This window comes from Hemitrygon akajei, unplaced genomic scaffold, assembly GCF_048418815.1.
Source record: "Hemitrygon akajei unplaced genomic scaffold, sHemAka1.3 Scf000036, whole genome shotgun sequence".
NCBI lineage: Eukaryota > Metazoa > Chordata > Chondrichthyes > Myliobatiformes > Dasyatidae > Hemitrygon > Hemitrygon akajei.
The window spans coordinates 1028192-1048697 of record NW_027331922.1 but is presented as its reverse complement, the minus strand read 5'-3'; the positions used below and the strand labels follow the sequence as shown (position 1 = coordinate 1048697).

At 45.1% G+C, this 20506-nt stretch overlaps 1 long non-coding RNA gene across 1 annotated transcript; it reads left to right on the top strand.

The window, feature by feature from the left end:
• The first annotated feature begins 2711 nt into the window (after window positions 1-2711).
• Window positions 2712-20099, top strand: LOC140720083 (uncharacterized). Its single transcript, XR_012097097.1, has 4 exons — window positions 2712-2799; window positions 3795-3889; window positions 6436-6582; window positions 19944-20099. It is a non-coding gene; the product is annotated as an uncharacterized lncRNA (long non-coding RNA).
• Window positions 20100-20506: the final 407 nt, after the last annotated feature.

The following is a 20506-nucleotide window of genomic DNA, read 5'->3' as shown; positions in this document are numbered from 1 at the left end:
AGCGTCAGCTCAACATTTCCGGTTTCGGTTGTATTAATCGTGATGAAGCGGGAAGTATTCAAAGTAGAGGGGCGGCTTTATTGGTCACATGAGATTAATTGACAAACTCAGAGAGAGAGGAGTTCATGTGCCTCTTTGACAGGGATGTTAATGTACAGGGACTGCAGTGAGATGGTTGTTGTTCAGTCAGAAGTGCTTTAGTTCAGTTGACATATCAGAACATTGTGGGCCGAAGGGTCTGTTCTGTTCGGTGATTTACATTCACTGCACTGCAAGAGGGGTAACAAGACAGATTTAAATTCATCGAGTGTGCAGATAAGTGGGTGGGGTAGATCAAGAACTTTGACGATAGATTGTGAAATACAGAGAACAACCACTTCACAGACAGCATAGGCAGTGAGCGAGCCACACAGCTCTCACTCTGACACCTCCACACCCCTCACCATGCCATGGACACAGCCACGACCGGACGCTAAGCGACCCCATACCGTGGCACCCACACGCATCCCGCGTGACACTCTGAGGAACAGAGTTGGAACTTGAACTGGATGAACTGGGGATCATTCGGGAAGCTGAGGGGTGACAGGGAAGACATATAGAAAGTTAGATACACCCACGGTGTAGGGTACAGGGAACAGGGTGACAGACAGGAAGGTGAAAGGGGTTAAACAGCCAGAACCAGTGCAGAGACCCCTTGTGGCCAGCACGCTCAATAACAGGTAGACCACTTTGGATACTTCTGGATGGGAGGAGAGATGTGCAAATGACCAAGCAGGGGAAAGTCTCACCGGTCAGGTCTCTGGAAGGGACTATGGTTCTGTGGCTCAGCAGGGAAGGGTGTGAAATCTGGCGAGCTGTATCGATAGGGTTCTCTTTGTTAGGGGAACGGAAAAGAGGTATTGTGGACGAGAACGAGATTCCTCGATGGTATGCGGTCGTTATCGTCACCAGTATATAGGTAGAAAAATTGAGCCGGTTCTCCAAATTTACGTACGTGCAGGTGTGGACAAAATTAGAAATTACATTTAGTTTAAAACGTTGCTGAAGAGTTGGGGTTGAAGCGCACATAAAATGTACTAAATATAAAGACAGCAAGCATATGTATGATATCAGTAATTACATTCACTCATTATGTACACACACACACACACACACACACACACACACACACACACACACACACACACACACACACACACACACACACACACACACGCACACACACACGGAGTATTTGGGGAAAGTAAAAATAAATATCAAAATTATTTTGAACTCCATGGAGCATGTGGGGATCCTCCGATATCCAGGCAATCTTTTTCTTCTTTCATTTCTCTCTTTTTTTTTAAATTTCTTTCTTTAGATAAGAGTTTAGGGGGGAAGGTTATTGGGAGGGGGAGGGTTAATATCATTTTTCTTACTCTTTTATTACCACATTTATTCTTTGTAATTTCTAAAATTTAGTAAATATTTTTTTTTTAAAAGGCCCCTGGGTATTTTGAATGCCAGCGTAATCTACAATTGTTCGCAGCTGAGATTGCATTCTGCCGAGCGAACACTCGGGGGCAGCACAGACTCCAGCCTGGAGGCCGCGCCACACCGCCCCCACCTTGCTCAGCTCCTTCATTTCCTCTCTGATCAGCAACTCTCTCAATTTATACCTGAACTGGAATCGAACTAATATCCCAGCGGTAAGGTTTGCCATTAGAAGGGGAGAATTGTGGTACAAACTAGAGTTGCAGGGACATATAAATAAAAACGCCATTACAGTTAGTTGAGTGATTGTTGGGACAGATGTTGTTAATGCCTCTGAAAAAGTTAAAAAGCAAAAGGTTAACCCGGCTGGGACTCATGTTCTGAGCGGCGTACGTTTCAATGCGGGAAGTATTGTTTGAAGGGTAGATGCTCTCAGGTCAGCGGTCAACGCCTCTGAGACTGACACGGCAGATATTAGTGAGACATGATTGCAGGCAGGACAGTACCGTTTGCATAAGCTATGAACGAGACACCCAACCCTCACTGTAACACGGAGATGTTCTTCAATGGGACACTGAAAGTGTTTCGGTGTCACTGCCACAACCCACATCTGACATGAACACGCCCCTCATCGTGACACTGACACACTGACAGGCTCTGCACCACAGCGGGATTTCACCACTCAACGATACCAACACAGAGTCAGGCCCTGCACTGTAACTCGAATACAGTCCTCCCCGTATGCATAACACCCTCCCTCTCGAAAACCCCTCCCGACTCCATCACCCTACTGCTACACGATTCCCAGTCACTGTCACACAGACTGCAGTACACCACTCCCGTCTCCGTCACCCAACCCTCGCCTACAAGCAGCCCTGTCTCAGTCACCCACACACTCTCCTGCACACTTCGCCTTCTCCATCATCGCGTACGTACCCATACGCCCCGCCCCGTCTCCGTGATTCACTCCACCCGCTAAGCGATCCCCATATACGTCGTCCCTCCACTCTCCTCCCACTCTGTGACACAGGTAATTGTGGGGAGTATGAGGGCGAGATGATGGCTGGTGTTTCACCTCCCCCCGTACCATGGATATCGATCACCAGGATCTGAATCTCTCCACAACTCATCACGCGCAGGCCTGTCACGTGTTCCACACCACTTGCATCAGTGTTTGCATTCTCACCACCCTTTCCCTGGCCTCCTCTCTCCTCCCCTTCCTTCCTCTAACGGCAGCACACAATCCGCTCACACACACACACACACACCATCTCCGAGAGACACACACTATTCAAGACTACTGGAATGCCGAAAGGCTGGGTATCGGTGAGTGGGGAGAGCGGAGGAGGGAGAGGGTTTCGTACTTTTCCTGACTCCGGTAGGGTGTGCTGTGATGGTGCGGGAGGTACTTCACATGTCTGACACCGGGAGTGTGATGGGATAATATTTAGGGAGCTTCGCTGGTTATCAGTCCCAGGAACTGCGTGTTTGGAAGGTGCGGACGGAGCTTCACTCTGTGTGTGACCCCGGAGTGTGTGTTGAAACAATATGGAGGGAGTTGCACTCTGTGTATGATCCCGGGGGTGTGTGACGGATCGTTGCGGAGGGAGCGTTACTCAGTGTATGTTTCCAGGAGTGTGTGATGGGATTGTATGGAGGGATTGTCGCTCTGTCTGTGACTCCTGGCCATGGGTCAGTGGATTTCGGCGTTTAAACAGACTCCGATCAGAGACAGTCAGCAAGAAAATGGCGCCTCACACGTTCTGCACCAACGACTGAATCTGAACACCCTTTCTGTGGCCCCACTCTCCTCCCCTTCCTTCCTCTTTTCACAGCACACCGTCCCTTCTCTATGATTCTTTCTTTATAATATATTTTATCGAAGGAACGGCACAATATAGAATACATAATGGATTACATTTTCCTCCATTTTGCTTTTATAACTTACCCCTAAACAAACCTCCCCTCACCCGCCCTCCCCGAACATACAATGACAGCTAATGTATTTACAATACGACACTTCACAAACACAAGTACGGACATTTCACACCCATACCCCCGCACTACTTCAAGACGAAGTCCCACACACATCTACAACATCTCAGATGATGCAGAATAGACTCATATTACAATTCATCAACCACCCTGTGAGGTAAACCATATGCGTGTTAAAAGGGAAGCAACTTCCCAAGTACAATCAAATGCCCTCAACTAGTAGGTAATTCATTAAGACTCCCAAAATATGACAAGAAAGACCCCCATTTCGAATAGAACTTTCTCACTAACGCTCTCAGAGTAAATTTAATCTTTTCTAATTTCAGAAAAAAAAAACATTAAGTCATCTAACCAAGCAGCTGCAGATGGGGGAGTGGCAGATTTCCAGACAAGCAAGATTCTCCTACGGGCCAAAAGCGATGTAAGTGAAATGATATCCGACTGGTTTGCATTTAAACCCAAAACATCATCTGCCACATCAAATACAGCTTTAAGCGAGCAAGGTCTCAGTGTCACCCCCAAAACCTTACTGATAATTTTAAAAACCAGTTCCCAATAGCCATCAAGCCGAGGGCAAGACCAAAATGCATGCACTAAACCAGCCGGAGAGAAGGAACACCTGTCACAGCCTAGTCTGACCCAGGATATATGTCAGCACGCCCGGCTTTACTTAAATGTACTGTGTAAAACTTTAAATTGTATGAGCCCGAGTCTAGCACATGATGACAAGGAATGAATCCTATTCTGTGCTTTTGCCCAATATCCCACAGCCAGATCCACACCAAGGTCATCCTCCCAGCTAGTCGTAGTTTTATTTAGATCTTGAACACCCGAATACATCAGCTGAGAGTGTAGTACAGTGATCAGCCATTTATTATTAAAGCTAAGAGTGAGTTTGTCCCGCAACATAGCAGGTGGTAGATCAGGAAAAGAGGGATATTCATCCTTGACAAAGTGGAGAATCTTCAGGTATTGAAAAAAATGATTATACGGAAGGCCATATTTACTGCACAGGTTATCAAAACTATTAAATATGTTATCAGTGCACAAATCCTTAATGCGCATAAGACCGATCAAACCCCATTGTCTAAAAACTGAATCGAGGGTGGAGGGAAGAAATAGATGGTTTCGATGAATGGGACACAGAACTGAACTGATGTGAACTTATAATGCCAGCCAAATTGATTAAAATTTTTAAGGGTGGAGAGCACGACAGGGTTAGATGAGAATTGAGAGGATTTCAATGGCAATGTTCTGTGACACCTCTCCTAACACCTTGAAATAATGTAGTTGACTTAAGTGCAATAGAAAGAGGCTCAACAGTAATTGCAAAAACGATTCTATGTTTCGTAAGTGGGTGGGTGAGCAGCTCGACGTCCTGGTCCATATATGTACCAAAGAAATCGGTATGTATGGGAAGGTGTTACTGCAAAGTGAGGTCAGGGATTTTGCTATTAAATTAATAGGCAGGACCACCACCCGTCCCAGTGTGTCCATACATTGGAAGGCGATACAGTTTTGCATGTGGCTCAAGCTACGGTGCCGGTGGGTGGGGTTTAATATTCATTGTGTTTATTCCAAGGAAGGTGAGATGTCAACAGAAGAGATGGAAGACGGTTTACACATAAACTGGAGTGGAGCTGATATCCTAGAGGGAAGGTTTGTCAGTACTGTGCATGAAAGGTTTTGGGAGAATAGTTTTTCTCGAGGTGCAGGGGGATGGGATTCAGAGTTCGAGAGCAGATAGCGGAGTCTATATGGAGACAGATGTTGTTCAGACCTCAGAACAAGTCAGGAATCGAAAGGTTGTGCATCAAGCGACTGGTCCCCTAAGCTCCGTATATTTCAATGCAGGAAGCTTCTGAAAAAGGCAGTTGAGCTCAGGGCATGAATCAACACAATGAATTATGATATTGTAGCCGTTATTGAGAATTGGGTGCAAGAGGGACAAGCAGGACAGCACGATATTTCGGGTTTCCCTATTTTCAGACGTCAGAAAGCGGAAGAATTACAGGAGGAGGGGTGACATTACAGGGCTGAGCAAATGTCACCGCAAAACACAGACAGAACAGACAAGAGAATTCGTCTCAGTGAATCTTTATGGGTGGAAAATAGAAACATAGAAAACTTACAGCAGAATACAGGCCTTTCGGCCCACAGAGTTGCGCCCAACATGTCCCGACCTTAGAAGTTACTAGGGTTACACATAGCCCTCTATTTTTCTGCCTCCACCACCGTTGCCGGCAGACCATTCCGCACACACATCACTCTCTGCGTATAACACTCACCCCTGACACCTTCTGTGTCCCAAGTCCACAGCACCTTAAACCTGTGTGTTCTTGTGGCAACCATTTCATCCTGTGAAAAAGCTTCTGGCTATCCACACTATCAATGTCTCTCATCATCTTATACACCTCCATCAAGTGACCTCTGATCATCCGTCGCTCCAAGGAGAAATGGCCGAGTTCCCTCATTCTGTTTTCATAAGACATGTTCCCCAGTCCAGGCAACTTCCCATTTACTTCCTATAGTGAGGCGACCGGAACTGAGCACAGTCCTCCAAGTGGGGTCTGACAGGGTCCCATGAGGTTGCAACATTACCTCTCGGCTACTAAATTCAATTCGACGGTTTACGATGGCCAATACACCGTGTGCTCTCTTGAGCACAGAGTCAACCTGCGCAGCTGCTTTGAGTTTCCTATGTACTCGGAACCCAAAATCCCTCTGATCCTCCACACTGCCATTAGTCTTGCCATTAATATTATATTCTGCCATCATATTTGACCTACCAAAATGAAACACTTCACTCTTGTTTGGGTTGAACTCCATCTGCTTTTTCTCAGCCCTGGTTTGCATTCTGTCAATGTCTCGGTGTAACTTCTGACAGCCCGCAACTCTATCCACAACATCTCCAACCTTTGTGTCATCAGCAATCTTAATAACCCATTCCTTCACTTCCTCACCCAGGTCATTTCTAAAAATCAGGAAGAGTGAATATCCCAGAACAGATCCTTGAGGCACACCACTGATCTCCGAACTCCATGCAGAATATGACCCGTCTACAGCCACGATGGACAACCACTTCTATGGGGTAGCCAGTTCTGGATCTACAAAGTAAGTCCCCTTGGATCCCATTCTCCTTACTTTCTCAATAAGCCTTGCATGGGGTACTTTAACAAATGCCTTGCTGAAATCCACATACACTACATCTACTGGTCTTCCTTCATCAATGGGAATGAGGAAATGAGGAAAAAGAAATGTATCGCCATGTAGACCAATGAACAGTCTGCTGGTTTAGGAGGAACAGATCTGCAGAGAGATCGCAGTGTTAGAACCATGGAACCATAAATCATTACAGCAGAGAAACAGGCCTCTAGGCCCTTCCTGGCTGTGCCGAAACATTTTTCTGCCTGGTCCCACTAACTTGCACCTGGACCATATCCCTCCATACAACTCTCATCCATGTACCTGTCGAGGTTTTTCGTAAATGTTCAAGGTGAGTCCGTATTTGCCAATTCATCTGGCAGCTCATTCCACAATCCCACCACTCTGTGTGTGAGGATGCCCCCCAAAGTTCACTTTAAACTTTCCCCACTTCACCCTTAACCCACGTCCTCTGGCTTTATTTCTCCCCTAGCCTCGGTGCAATAAGCCTGCTTGAATTCACTCTATCTCTCCCCATCATAGTTTTATATACCTCTAACAAATCTCCTCTCATTCTTCTACGCTCCAGGGAATAAAGTCCTAACCTATTCAACCTTTCTCTGTAAATCAGCTTCTCAAGTCCCGGCAACATCCTTGTAAACCTTCTCTGCACTCTTTCAAACTTATTAATATCCTTCCTGTAATTAGGTGACCAAAACTTCACACAATACTCCAAATTCGGCCTTACCAATACCTTATACAACCTCCCCATAACATTCGAACTCTTGTACGCTATACTTTGATTTATAAAGGTCAATGTACCAAAAGTTATCTTTACGACTCTGTCTACCAATGAAGCCACCGTTACGGATTTTTGTTTCTGAATTCCCAGATCCCTCTCTTCTGCTGTACTCCTCAGGACCCTACCATTTACCCTGCATGTTTTACCTTGGTTTGTCCTTCCAAAGTGCAAAACCTCACACTTGTCTGTATTAAGCTCTGCCAACCATTTGTATCCCATTTTCCCATCTAGTCGAAATCCCTCTGCATGCTTTGGAAACTTACCCCACTGTCCACCATTTCTCCAATCTTTGCATTATCAGCAAATTTGTTAATCCAATTTACCACATTATCATCTAGATCATTGATAGAGATGACAAACAACAATGGACCCAATGCTGATCCCTTTGGCACACTACTAGTCACAGGCCTCTATTCAGAGAAGCAATCGTCCACTACCACTCTCTGGTTTCTCCCACTGAGACAATGTCTAATCCAATTTACCACCTCATCATGTATACCTAGCGACTGAATCTTCCTGACTTAACTCCCATGCGGGACCTTGTCAAAGGTTTTACTGAAGTCTATGTAGACAACATCCACTGCCTTCCCTTCATCCACTTTCCTGGGAACCTCCTCGAAAAAATCTAATAGACTTGTTAAACATGACTTACCACAAACAAAGCCACTGCGACTCTGCCTAATAATTCCCTGTCTATCCTAATACTTGTAGATCCTATCCCTTAGTACTCCTTTCTATAATTTACCTACTACAGACCTACCGGCCTATAATTTCCTGGATTACTTCTAGAGCCTTTTTTAAACAGCAGAACAACATGAGCTCTCCTCCAATCCTTTGGCACCTCACCCGTGGATACCGACTTTTCAAATATGTCTGCCAGGGTCCCTGCAATTTCAACAGCAGTCTCCTTCAAGGTCCGAGCGAATACCCAGGTCCTGAGGATTTATCTACTCTGATTTGCCTCAAGATAGCAAGCACCTTCTCCTCTTCAATCTGTGTAGGATCCATCACCTCACTACTTGTTTCCCTTATTTCCATTGATTCCATGTCAGTTTCCTTATAAAATGGACGGGAAAAAAATAACATTTAAAATCTCACCCATTTGTTTTGATTCCATACGTAGCGGACCACTATGATCTTTTAGAGGTCCAAATTTTTCCTTTACTATCCTTTTGCTCTTAATATACCTGCAGATGCTCTTTGGATTTTCCTTCACCTTGATTAGCAAAACAACCTCCTGTCTTCTTTTAGTCCTCCTGATTTCTTTCTGAAATATTATTTTGCACTTTTTGTACTCGTCAAACACCTTATTTGCTCATTGTTTCCTATACTTGACTTATATCTCTCACTTCTTCTTTATCAGAGTTCCAATTTTGCTTATTGTATTCACTTTGCCTTTATTCCTGACAGGAACATACAAGCTGAAAATTTCTACTTTGAAGGTCTCCCACTTGCCCATCACATTCTTGCCAGAGATCAACCTGCCCCAATCCACGGTTTTGCATTCTTATTTCTTCAAATATAGCCTTTTCCCAGTTTAGAACTTCAAACCGAGTACCAGATCTACCTTGTACATGATCAAGTTCAAAATAAAGGCGTTATGATCACATTAACCAAAGTGTCCCCCCCCGTACACAATTTCGTCACCTGTCCTAACTTTTTTCCTAATAAGAGATCTAATATTGCATCCTCTCTAGTTAGTACCTTTATATATTGATTTAGAAAACTTTCCTGAACACATTTTAGAAACTCTAACCCGTTTGGACCTTTAACAGCATGTGAGACCCAGGCAATATGTGGAAAATTAAATTCCCCGACTATCAAAACTTTATGTTTCCTGCAGTGGTCTGCTACCTCTCTGCGGATTTGCTCCTCTAGTTCTCGCTGACTATTGGGTCGTCTATAATACAACCCCAATAATGTGGTCATACCATTCCTGTTTCTCAGCTCCACCCATATGGCCTCGGTAGACAAACCCTGTAATCTGTCCTGCCTGAGCACTGTTGTAGCATTTTACCTGACTAGCAATGCCCCCTCCCACCCTTCATCCCTCTGCCTCTATCACGTCTGAAACATCGGAACCCTGGAACATTGAGCTGGCAGTCCTGCCCCTCCTGTAGCCAAGTTTTACTAATGGCTGTAATGCCGTAATTTCATGTTTCAATCTACGCCCGCAGCTCGTCTGCCTTCCCCACAATACTCCTGCATTGAAATAGACACAGCTCAGGAGATTATTACCCCCATGCACAACCCTTCCAGTTGTTACTTTGCAAAAAGTTTTAACATAATTTGTTTTCACCCCCGCTCCACTATCGGCTCTGGCACTCTGGTTCCCATTCCCCTGTCAATCCAGTTTAAACCCTCCCCAATAGCACTATCAAATCTCCCTGCAAGGTTCATGGTCCCCTTTTAGTTCAGGTGTAACCCGTCTCTCTTGTACAATTCCCAAATGCCCCAGATGTTTCGATTCCTTTCCTGTTCGATTGCATTTTTCCTATTTGATGCGGTCATACCATTCCTGTTTCTCAGCTCCAGCCATATGGCCTCGGTAGACAAACCCTCTAATCTCTCCTGCCCAAGTACTTCAGTAGCATTTTCCCTGAGTAGCAATGCCAACGCCCCTTTCATTTCTCTTCCTCTATCACACCTGAAACATCGGAACTCCAGTCCTCCCCCTCCTGTAGCCAATTTTCAGTAATGTCTATAATGTCGTAATTCCATGTGTCAATCCACGCCCTCAGTTCGTCAGCCATCTCCAGAATACTCCCAGCATTGAAATAGACAGACCTCAGAAGATTATTATCAGCACACACAACCCTTCTATTCGTGACTTTGCAAGAACTGTTAACAACATTTATTTTCACCCCAGCTCCACTGTCTGCTCTGGCTCCGAATCCCCTGCATATCTGGTTTTAAATCTCCAAAAATCACTAACAAAACTCCCTGCAAGGATCTTGGTATACTTGTAGTTTAGGTATAACCCATCTCTCCTGTAAACATCCCACCTGTCACAGAAGATTAATAGCAAAAGGATAGTGAGGGATAAAATTGGCTCCTTCGAGAATCAGAGTGGGCAGCTATGTGTGGAGCCAAAAGCGATAGGGGAGATTTTGAACAATTTCTTTCCATCGGTGCTCACTAAGGAGCAGGATATTGAATTGTCAAAGGTAAGGGAAACAAGTAGGGTAGTTATGGAAACGATGACGATTAAAGAAATAAAGTACAAAAGTTTTTAAAGAATATAAAACTGGATAAGTCTCCGGGTCCTGACAGCATTTTCCCTGGGATCTTGAGGGAGGTTAGTGTAGAAATAGCAGGGTCTCTGACAGAAATATTTCAAATGTCATTAGAAACGGGGATGGTGCCAGAGGATTGTTGAATTGCTCATGTGGTTCCATTGTTTAAAAAGGGTTCTAAGAGTAAACCTAGCAATTATCGGCCTGTAAGCTTGACGTCAGTGGTGAGTGAATTAATAGAAAGTATTCTCATAGAGAGTATATATAATTATCTGGATAGACAGGGTCTGATTAGGAGCAGTCAACATGAATTTGTGCGTGGAAGGTCATGTTTGACAAAACTTTTTGAAATTTCTGAAGAGGTTACGGGGAAAATTGTCGAGGATAAAGCAGTGGATGTTGTCCATATGGATTTCAGTAAGGCCTTTGACAAGGTTCTACACGGAAGGTTAGTTAGGAAGGTTTAATCGCTGGGTATTAATATTGAAGTAGTAAAATGGATTGAACAGTGGCTGATAGGAGATGCCAGAAAGTCGTGGTGGATAACGGTTTGTCAGGTTGGAGGCCGGTGATTACTGGTGTGCCTCAGGGATCTGAATTGGGTCCAATGATGTTTGTCATGTACATTAATGATCTGGATGATGGGGTGGTAAATTAGATTAGCAAGTATGCAGATGATACTAAGATAGGTGGCGCTGTTCATAATAAAGTAGGTTTTCAAAGCTTGCAAAGAGATTTAGGCCAGTTAGAAGAGTGGGCTGCTTAGCAAATGGAGTTTAATGCTGATAAGTGTGATGTGCTACATTTTGGTAGGAATAATCAAAATCGGACATACATGGTAAATTGTAGGCCATTGAGGAATGCAGTAGAACAGTGTGATCTGGGAATAATGGTGCATAGTTCCCTGAATGTGGAATCTCGTGTGGATAGCGTGGTGAAGAAAGCTTTTGGTATGCTGGCCTTTAAAAAATCAGAGCATTGATTATAGGAGTTTGGATGTAATGTTAAAATTGTACAAGCCATTGGTGAGGTCAAATTTGGAGTTTTGTGTACAGTTCTGGTCACCGAATTATAGGAAAGATGTCAACAAATTAGAGAGAGTACAGAGGAGATTTACTAGAGTGTTACCTGGGTTTCAGCACCTAAGTCACAGGGAAACAAGTTAGGTCCTCATACGTTGGCGTGTAGAAGGTTGAGAGGGGACGATAGAGGTATTTAAAATTATGAGGGAAATATATAGAGTTGACGTGGATAGGCTTTTTCATTGAGAGTAAGCGAGATTCAAACAAGAGGACATGAGTTGAGAGTTAAGTTGCAAATGTTTAGTACGTAAAATGAGTGGGGACATCTTTATTCAGAGAGTGGTAGCTGTGTGGAACGAACGTCCAGTAGAAGCGGCAGAGGCAGGTACGATTTTGTCATTAAAAAATCATAGGTATATGGACAGGAAAGGAATGGAGGGTTATTGACTAAGTGCTTGCTCGTGGGACTATGTGACAGTATGCGTTCAGCACCGACTAGAAGGGCCGAGATGGCCTGTGTCCGTGTTATAATTGTGATATGGTCATATGGTTATATTAAGAGGTCCCAATGATCCTGAAATCTGAAACCCTGCCCCTACTCCAGTTCCTCAGCCACATGTCATCCTCCAGAGCATCCTACTCTTACTCTCACTGGCACGTGACGTAGGTATCAATCCTGTGATTACCACCCTCGAGAACTTGCATTTAACTTCCTACAAAACTGTCTATACTCACGCTTCAGGACTCTTCACTGTTTCTTCCTTTGTCATTGCTACCCATGTGTACCAAAACTTCCGAGAGTCACTGTAACCACCAAAGAACCTCCTGCCTGTACGTCTAACTACCGAGTCCACTATCACTACCGCTCTCCTCGTCTTCCACCCTCCATTCTGCACTGCAGAACCAGACTCAGTGGCAAACATCTGGCCGCCACAGCTTGTTCCAGGTAAGTCATCGACACCAACAGTATCCAAATTGGTATACATATTTTGGAGGGCAATGGCCACAGGGGAAACCTGCTTGCCCTGCCCTTTTCTCTTCCCTCGCCTGACCGTAACCCAGTTAACTGTGCGCTGCTCCTTTGGTGTAACAACCTACGTGAAACTATTATCTATAAACTCCTCATTCTCCCGAATGGTCCGCAGGTCATCCAGCTCCAGCTCCAGTTCCGTAAAGCAGTTTGTTAGGAGCTGCAGCTGGACGCACTTCCCGCAGGGACACCGGATATCTCCCTAATTTTCCACATCCTGGAAGAGGAATATTCCTACATCCTGCCCGGCACCCTCTCTACTCCAAGCGAAAAAAGAACAAAAAAAAACAACTACCGGAACCAGTTCTCACCTCTGACTGTTCATGCCGAACCCTGTTGAGCCAATGCCTTGTCACTCTGCTCCTTCTCATTCCTCTGCCCGCTCTCAGCGCTGCCTGCTGTATATGGCGGTCTTTTTTAAACCTTTGGTGTTCTACGTCACGCGCCTGCGCAGTGTTGTCTCACTTCCACAGCAGTGAAAGACAACCTTTCTCTCCGAGATACCTTTACTCTTTCACTCTCAGCCTCTTGCTTCTGTTTAAAAAGGATGTTGGGCTTCATTGCTTGTGGGATTGACTATAAGTTGATTGAGTTTATGCTGCAATTGCACAGGGGAGTGATGAGGACGCACCTGGAATACTGCATGCAGTTCCTGTCTCCTTAATTGAGAAAGCATGAACTGATTTCGATGGCGGTGCAGAGCAGTTTCACCAGGTTAATGGCAGCGATGAGGGGGTTAGACTATGAGGAGGGATTGAATCTCCTGCGACTCTATTCATTGGAATTCAGAATATGAGAGGAGATTGTATAGAAACAGTTAAAATATGAAAGGTGATAGAAAAGATAGAGGCAGGGAAACTTTTATCTAATAATAAAAATGACTTGGATGAGGAAGTGGAGGGATGGGTTAGCAATTTTGATGTTGACACAAAGGTTGGGGTGTTGAGGATAGTGTGGAGGGCTGTCAGAGGTTACAGCGGGACATTGATAAGATGCAAAACGGGGATGAGAACTGGCGGATGGAGATCAAACCAAATAAGTCTGAAATGCTTCATTTTGGTAGGTCAGATATGATGGCAGAATATAGTATTAATGGTAAGACTCTTGGCAATGTGGAGAACCAGAGTGATCTTGGGATGCGAGCCCATAGGACGTTCAAAACACTGCGCAGGTTTACGCACTAGTTAAAAAGGCATATGTTATAGTGGCCATCATCAATGGTAGAATTGAATTTAGGAGCCGAGAGGTAATGTTGCAGTTTAGAGGACCCTGGCCAGATCCCACTTGGAGAATTGTGCTCAATTTTGGTCGTCTCACTACAAGATGGATTTGGAAGCCATAGAAAGGGTGCAGAGGATATTTAGAAGGATGTTGCCTGAATTGAGGAGCATGTCTTCTGTGGATAGTTTGAGTGAATTCGGCCTTTTCTCCTTGGAGCAACGGAGGATGAGAGGTGACCTGATAGAGGTGTATAAGATGTTGCGAGGCGTTAGTCGTGTGGATAATCAGAGGCTTTTGCTCCCAGGGCTGAGATGGTTGCCACAGGAGGACACAGGTCTATGTTGCTGGGGTCTAGGTACATAGGAGATGTCAGGGGTAAGTTGTTTTACTCAGAAATGGATGTGACCGTGGAATGGGCTGCCGGCAACCGGGGTGGAAGCGGATGCAGTAGGGTATTTTTAGAGTCTTTTTGATAGGTGCATGGAGCTTAGGAAAATAGAGGGCGGTAGGTAAGCTTAGTAATTTCTCGGGTCGGGACATGTTCGACACAATCTTCTGGGCCGAAGGGCCTGTATTGTGCTGTAGATTTTGTTTTTATGTTTTATGTGATGAAACATAGATGAAACCTTAATTAGGGGACAATGCCAAGAATCTTACCAATAACGCATCATCCACTTTCTCATCCAGGTCATTGTTAATAGTGCAAACAACTTCCCTGCCTCTATCTTATCTCTCACGTTTCATGTTTTATTTGTATCTATACAATCTCCTCTCCTATTCTGAATTCCAGCGAGTAGAGTCGCAGGTACTCAATCTCTCCTCATAGTCTAACCCCCTCATCTCTGCAATTAACCTGGAGAATCTCACTGAAACGCCTTTAAAACCTGTACCAGTACTTGTAACTGATTTCGGGAATATGCGATGAGACAGTGTAGACGGAGCTTCATTCTGTGTCTCAAACCGGGAGTGTGTGATGGGACGGTGGGGAGGGAGATTCACTCTGTGTCTGTCCCTTGGAGTCTGTGATGGGACGGTGTGGTGGGAGATTCACTCTGTGTCTGACCTCGAGAGTGTGTGATGGGACGCTGTGGAGGAAGATTCACTCTGTGTCTGACGCCGTGAGTGTGTGATGGAACTGTGTTGACTGAGATTCACTCTGTGTCTGGCCCCGGGAGTGTGTGATGGGACGGTGTGGAGGGAGATTCACTCTGTGTCTGACCCCGGGAGTGTGTGATGGGACGGTGTGGAGGAGATTGACTCTGTGTCTGACCCCGGGAGTGTGTGATGGGACGGTGTGGAGGGAGATTGACTCTGTGTCGGACCCCGGGAGTGTGTAATGGGACAAAACTTGGGGAACTTGTGGAGTTTGTTGCAGCTGTGGAAGCCAGGTCGCTGGGTGTATTTAAGGCATAAATTGATCGGTTGTTGATTGGACACGGCATCAAAGGTTATGGGGGAAAAGCCGTGAAGTGGGTTTAAGGAGGTTTAAAAAAAGGATCAGCTATAATTGAATGGCGGAGCAGACTCAATGACCCAATTCCGCTCCAATGTCTTATGGTCTTATGGTCTAACAGAGGAACTTAAAATAAGACCAACAGATAGACAGTAGACAACAGGTGCAGAAGTAGACCATTCGGCCCTTCGAGCCTGCACCTCAATTCTGAGATCAAGGCTGATCATCTACGATCAATACCCGGTTCCTGCTTTGTCCCCATATCCCTTGATTCCCCTATCCATAAGATACCTATCTAGCTCCTTCTTGAAAGCATCCAGAGAAGTGGCCTTCGCTGCCTTCCGAGGCAGTGCATTCAACACCCCCATAACTCGCTGGGAGAAGAAGTTTTTCCTTAACTCTGTCCTAAATGACCTACCCCTTATTCTCAAACCACGTCCTCTGGTACTGGACTCTCCCAGCATCTGGAACATATTTCCAGCCTCTATCTTGTCCAATCCCTTAATAATCTTATATGTTTTAATCAGATACCCTCTCAATCTCCTTAATTCCAGCGTGTACAAGCCCAGTCTCTCTAACCTCTCTGCGTAAGACAGTCCAGGCATCCCAGGAATTAACCTCGTGAATCTACGCTGCACTTCCTCTACAGCCAGGATGTCCTTCCTTAACCCTGGAGACCAAAACAATACTCCAGGTGTGGTCTTACCAGGGTACTGTACAGATGCAAAAGGATTTCCTTGCTCTTGCACTCAATTCCCTTAGTAATAAAGGCCAACATTCCATTAGCTTTCTTCACTGCCTGCTGCACTTGCTCATTCACCTTCAGTGACTGATGAACAAGGAATCCTAGATCTCTTTGTATTTCACCCTTACCTAACTCTACACCTTTCAGATAATAATCTACCTTCCTGTTCTTACTCCCAAAGTGGATAACCTCACACATATTCACGTTAAACGTCATGTGCCAAGTATCTGCCCATTCACTCAGCCTATCCAAGTCACTCTGAATTCTCCTAACATCCTCATCACATGTCACACTGCCACCCTGCTTAGTATTATCAGCAAATTTGCTGATGTTACTCCCAATGCCTTCATCTAAAACACTGATGTAAATCGTAAACAGATGTGGTCCCAATACCGAGCCCTGTGGCACCCCATTAGTCACCACCTACCATTCCGAGAAACACCCATTCACCGATACACTTTGTTTTCTATCTGCCAACCAGTTTTCTATCCATGTCAATATCTTCCCCCCAATGCCATGAGCTCTGATTTTTCCCACCAATCTCCTATGTGGGACCTTATCAAATGCCTTTCTAAAATCGAGGTACACTACATCCACTGGATCTCACTTGTCTAACTTCCTGGTTACATCCTCGAAAAACTCCAATAGATTAGTCAAGCATGATTTGCCCTTTTAAAATTCATGCTGGCTCGGCCCAATCCTATCACTGATATCTAGATATGCCACTATTTCATCTTTAATAATGGACTCCAGCATCTTCCCCAATACTGATGTTAGGCTGACAGGACGATAGTTCTCTGTTTTCTCCCTCCCTCCTTTCTTAAAAAAGCGGGATAACATAAGCCATTCTCCAATCCTCAGGAACTGATCCTGAATCTAAGGAACATTGGAAAATGATTACCAATGCATCCGCAGTTTCCAGAGCCTCCTCCTTTATTACACTAGGATGCAGACCATCTGGACCTGGGGATTTGTCAGCCTTCAGTCCCATCAGTCTAATCATCACCGTTTCCTTCCTAATGTTAATTTGTTTCATTGCCCTATGTCTTTGTCCCATCCATACATCTGGGAGATTGCTTGTGTCTTCCCTAGTGAAGACAGATCTGAAGTACTTATTAAATTCTTCTGCCATTTCTCTGTTTTCCGTAACAATTTGACCCAATTAATTCTTTAAGGGCCCAACATTGTTCTTAACTATCTTCTTTCTCTTCACACACCTAAAAAATCTTTTGCTATCCTCCTTTATAATCCTGGCTATCTTGCGTTCGTACCTCATTTTTGCTCCCCGTATTGACTTTTTAGTTAAGTTCTGTTGTTCCTTAAAAATTTCCCAATCATCTGTCCTCCCACTCACCTTAGCTCTGTCATCCTTCCTTTTTTTTAATGCTATGCAATCTCTGCCTTCCTTTGTCAACCACAGTGGCCCCTTTCCCCGCTTTGAATCCTTCCTTCTCCGAAGGATGAACTGATTTTGCACCTTGTGTATTTTCTGCTGGGATATCCGTCCAGTTACCTTTGGCCAGTTCCTCCCTCATGGTTCCATAGTTTCCCCTGTTCAACTGCAACACTGACACCTCCGATCTGCCCTTATCCTTCTCAAAGTTAGATATAGGAACAGTGCCAGGCCGTTTGGTCCATCGAGACCGCTGCGCCATTTCACCATGGCGGATACAATTCCCTCACTGCCCAAATCTCCAGCCTTTTCCGCGTGTTTCTTCATGCCCTTAATAATCAGGAATCTATCAATCTCTGACTTCAATATACCCGATGGCGGCCTCCACAGCAGCCTGTTGAAATAAACTCGCCCCCCCCCCACCCAATCTCCGTTCTGAAAGGAGGGCCCTCTGTTCTGATGTGGACCCTGTTGTCTCAGACTCTCCCACCACGGGGAACATTCTCTCCGCATCTGCTATATCGAGGCTTTGAAACATACCATCAGTTTCGGCACACCCCCCACCCCCACGCCCCTCCCCAGTCTTCAGAGTTTCAGCCACCAAACGCTCCTGATTTGATATGCGTTTCAATGCCGGAATCATCTTCGTGAACTTCATTTCAAAAATTTCCAAAGCAAGCACACCTGGCCGGTTTAGATAACGGACGCAGAACTGTCCACAATCTTCCGTGAGGCCTCGGCAGTGCATTATAAAGTCTCAACTTTGCATCCTTGATTTATATTCGAATCCTCCTCACAGGAATGCTACATTGCACTTGGCCTCGTCGCCACCGACTCCACCTCTAAACTAACTTTGAGGGAATCAGCCCAAGTTCTCCCAATTACCTTTGCGCCGCAAATATCTTGTCTTTTTTCAGCATTTAGGAAGTAGTATATGTTTCTTCTACCAAAGTGCATAGCCATACATAAACCCATCCGCCACTTCTTTCCCCATTCTCTCAATCTCTCTGAACCATTCTGTAGCCTCTCTGCTTCCTCAACACCATCTGTAGATCGGTGACGTCACTGCCCATCCGCACTGACTGGCGTTTCCGGACGAGGATGTCCATCTTCCAGTTAGAAGGAGGTACACCGTCCCAGGATGTGGAGGGAACTTCACTCTGTGTCTGGATTTTCACTTCCCGGACCGGTTTGCCTCGCGTAAATTTCCAAGATCAGCTTTCTAAACTCAGCAGCTGCCATTTATAACTCTTTAAGCCATTTGGATTATTTTTTTAAATTACCTTTGTTTAGCTGTTGGTCGTAGACGGGAGCCAGTCTTCTGTTCTGAAAACAGAAACGGTATGCAGTAATCAGGATCAACTTAAAAACAAAGGTCTGAAAACAAGCTCTATCGATGAATCAGTCTGCCAGCCCACATCACCTGACTTCCTGCTGCTCAAGAGTTGTAGTATAAGACAATGGGTTATTTAATTTGTCTTGTATGTCCGCAATATAAAAAAAAAACACATTTCCGTGTTGTATGTGGTGACATATATCTATTCTGATATTAGATCTTATTTCGCACGGTTAACTTTGACATTTGTTTCAAAACTAAGTTGCAGAGTAGATGGATACAATCAGTGAGAATATAAAGTAACTGATCAATTCATGTTGAACATTTTATGTACTCGAGGACATTAGCTTGACCGCGTTAACGGTGGATAGCTTGGGTACGTGTGTCTGAAAAGAGGTGATACAATTTGTGTAAAAATTACAACCATCTTGTGAAAAAAAAGGTATGGTTGCTGGTTAATAACTGTCTCTGTACCAGGCGGTGTTCGCCCTGAGGCTCCTGTAAGTCTTTCCTGATGATTGAGGTGTAATAATGGTTCCCGAAACTGGTGGTGTGAGTACACAAGCTCCTGGACACGTATTCTGATGCTTGAGGGGTATTCACAGTTCCTGAACCTGGTCGTGCGAGTCCTGAGGCTTCTGTAGCTGCTTCTAAGTGGTTGAGGGACGTGACGGCTCTGGAAGGTGCGGGGGGCGTCCGGAATCCCTTGTAAATACTCCTTATGATTGAGGGGCAATTACTGTTCCCAAACCAGGTGGTGTGAGTCAAGACACTCCTGAACATTCTTCCTGATGTTTGACGGGCAAGAGCTGTTCCTGAACCTGGTTGTGTGGGTCCAGATGCTCCTGTACCTCCTTCCTGATGGCTGAGTGTAAATATCAGTTCGGGAACTTGGGGTGTGAGACTTGAGGTCAGATAACTACAGTGAACGATTCTGCAAAAGAAAAGGATGGTTTGCAGGGGAATCTCACTTTAGTGAGTGTATTCGTGACTATTTAAATCAGCAACGACATAGTGTCTCTCTGTGGGTTGAGAATTTCTCGTTCAGAAAACACAATACCGTCACTCACTGTTCGCTGTTCCCCATTTACAGAACAAACTTGTTGACAGGGAGGGATCAACAGGAAAGGCGCTTTTTATTTCATATCAACGTGGCAAAACCTCACGATGGGGCGAAGGAAGAATGCTCAAACAATGGCTCAATGATGCTGGGAATGAGCTCAATTGAGGAAGAGGTTTGTGCCAGACCATTGAGGATAACTCCACTCCTGGTAAGTGAAGCTCCCGACACACCGTCCCATCACACACTCCCATGTCAGACAGTGATCGCAGCTCGCTCCACAAGGTCCAAGCACAGGCTGGTCATACAAAGCGAAGCTCTCTCCACACTGTCCAATCACAAATCCCGGAACGTGACAGTGAATGAATCTTCCTCCACACAGACTCTACAGCCACACCCGGGCTCAGATACAGAAGGAATCTCCCTCCACACCATCCCATCATACAATCAAGGAATCAGAGACAAAGTGAAGCTCTTTCCATATCGTCCCATAACAAACTCCAACTGCCAGACACAGAGCGAAGCTCACTCCAAACCGTCCCGTTATCACACACACCGGCATCAGACACAGAGAGAATCTCCCTCAGCATCATCTC